We start from the raw sequence: 2,993 nt of genomic DNA on the forward strand, positions 1-2,993 counted from the left end.
GGACATACAAAGCAACAAAGAAATCATCTTATAAATATGTTAGAAACAATTGCATGAAAGAAAAAACATTTGAATACTTATCTTGGGGTTCATTTCACCTAACATCAACTTACCTGACCGTTTCTGCTTGTCTCAGACATATACTAGTATACACCTCTTCTTTTCAAGACATTGACTAGACACAAGCTACAGCTGGTAACAGTTCCAAATGATGATAACCTGCTTATCAGTAGACACTTGCACTGGGTTTGCAGTTTTGATCTGTATCCCCACACATGTGACAGATCAATCAAATTGTCTGGAATAGTGAGTTCTCAAGAAGGAGTCTGAGAAGGTATGTCCAAACCTGGCCTGACTCTAATGTTATCATGCATCATGGGAAAATGAGCCTGATTCATTGCCCACTATCACCCTTTGAGCAACTCTGACCATGGAATTGCACACTATCCTTGAATAATGTGAATAATGAAGTGATCTCTCTAAGTTAGGGTTGGGAAAAGGTCATAGAGTCACTGCCTATGGAAGACTCTTTCTGAACACACCTGTAGAGATGATTGCCTGGGCTGTTGAGGGATGAGGACTCCAACAAGGTGGAACACATCTCTTTGGCACACTTAATGATGGATTGTGGAATGCCAGCAATAATGATAGCTCACTCAGCAGAGCCGAGGAGCACATCCCCTGTATCCTGAACCTGAGTCCTGTACGCTTCTATCTCCAGCTTGCATCCCCCTTTTCCAATGAGAGAGCTGCATTGACTAGCAGGGCCAGTAGAACCCTTGTGCTGTTGGTCACAGAACCTCTGATCTCTCCCAGTTTGTCAATGATCTTAATGATCAAGCTCTGACAATGGGATGAATGAGTTCCAGTCAAAGTGATCATTCCCTCAAACAGCTCCCTTCTAAGATCTCCCTGTGTGCACTTGTCTCCTAGCTCATCTTCTTAACTGAGTCTCCTTTCTTTCCTATGCATAAGTACCCAGATGGGGAGAGCGACCACTTGCCATCACAACAAGTGTCCATATTGAGGAGTGTGGTGGGAAACTAGACTTGAAGTGGCCATGCCTTTGGTCACTAGCAATGGAGAAAGCCCCAAGCTACAGGTGTGGCTGAAGGGAAAGAGGGAGCAAGGTAAGATGAAGGAGGCCCCATGGGTGGGCAGAGGAAGAATACATGGTAGAATAGGAGAAAGGATGAGGATGGGGGGGAAGGGGGGAGGAGACCCTGGATGAGTTGGGGGCTGCAGAGGGTGGGCAAGAAGAGGGCTCGGGCTGTGGCTACTCCAGCTGGGGCTTCTGCTGGTCTCTTTGTTTTTACTTGTCTTAGTTGCTATCACACTTTCTGAAGCATTTCCAAACTGTGATTGAAGTTGTATTCATGCCGTTCACATCTGTCTTATCTCTCTCTTGTTTAACATCTCACTGAACTTCTCTAACACCTTGCATACAGCCTGTATTCCAGTAATAGATCACGATGTAAGATCTTTGTGAGTGTGTGTGTGTGTGTGTGTGTGTGTGTGTGTGTGAGTGTGTGTATGAGAGGGAGAAGGAGGGGGAGAGAGCGTACTGGGCTTGAATTTAGGGTCTCACAGTCTCACTTGGCTCCTTCCACCATTTGAGCCAGCCCTCCACTTCTGGATTTTTGCTTGTTAATTGCAGATTAGGAATTGCTTGGATTTAGGATTTATCTGGCTAGGCTGGCTTTGAACCATGAGCCTCAGCTCTCAGCCTCCTAAGTACTAAGACGACAGGCTTGATGCCTGGCTTAGGCTGTTTAATTTGTTTTTTTTTTTCTAGTATTTTCTCAGGGTTTTGCATCTATATTGTGAGGATGCTGCCTGTTGTTTCCTGTTCTTGTACTAACTTTTTGTTTTGTTACTTTGGCAATAGGATAAGACTGGCCTTATAACATGAGCTTTTTGGAATAGTCTAAACAGGATTGGTCTTAATTCTTCTAGAAATACTGGTGGAATCCACCCGTGAAGCCATCTGTTCTTGAGCTTTTCTTTTCGAAGTGGTTTCTAATTACCAATTCAATCTCCTTTTTAGTGTAGTCTATTTCTTTCTGATTTTGTCTTGGAAAGTTTTATGTGTGTTGGCTTGACTAGATTAAGAAGTCACCAGAAAAAAAAAAAAAGAAAAGAAAGAACTGGAGGCTGGGTGCCAATGGCTGTAATCCTAGCTACTCGGTAGTCTGAGATCTGAGGATTGCAGTGCGATGCCAACCTGGACAGGAAAGTCTGTGAGACTCTTATCTCCAATTAACCCCTAAGAACTGGAAGTGAACCTGTGGCTCACATTGCAGAGCACTATCCTTGAGCAAAATAGCTTAGGGACAGTGCCGAGGCCCTGAGTTCAAGCCCCAGAGCCAACACAGGAAGGAAAGGAAGGAAGGAAGGAAGGAAGGAAGGAAGGAAGGAAGGAAGGAAGGGAGGGAGGGAGGGAGGGAGGGAGGGAGGGAGGGAAAAGAGAGAGAAAAAATTAGAAAGAGAAGAAAGAAAATGAGAGTGAAAACAAGCAGAGCATGGTGGTGTACCTGTACTCCTGCCTGCACAGAAGACATAGGTTAAGAGGATCATGATCCGACACTGGTCCAGGACAAAAACAAATCCAGACCCTATGAAGAAAACATCCTAGCAAAAGGACTGGATATGTGGCTCAAATAGTAGAGCACTTGCTTCACAAGCACTTGCTTCACAAGCACAAGGTCCTGATTTCAAGCTGCTGTCTTTCAAAAAAAAAATACTTTAAGCAGACATTTTTGTATGAATTACAAAAATGAAACTTTCTGTTTACAAACATGATAAGTAAAATGAATTCTAAAGGTGATTTTATTAAGAATGTGGAACACGGGCTGGGAAGGTGGCTCAGTGGTAGAGCACTTGCCTTGCATGCCTGAAGCCCTGGGTTCGATTCCTCAGCACCACATAAGCAAAAAGAAAAAAGCCGGAAGTGGTGCTGTGGCTCAAGTGGTAGAGCACTAGCCTTGAGCTGA

The sequence above is a fragment of the Dipodomys ordii genome, unplaced genomic scaffold (assembly GCF_000151885.1).
Source record: "Dipodomys ordii isolate 6190 unplaced genomic scaffold, Dord_2.0 Scaffold60, whole genome shotgun sequence".
NCBI classification, from domain to species: Eukaryota; Metazoa; Chordata; class Mammalia; order Rodentia; family Heteromyidae; genus Dipodomys; species Dipodomys ordii.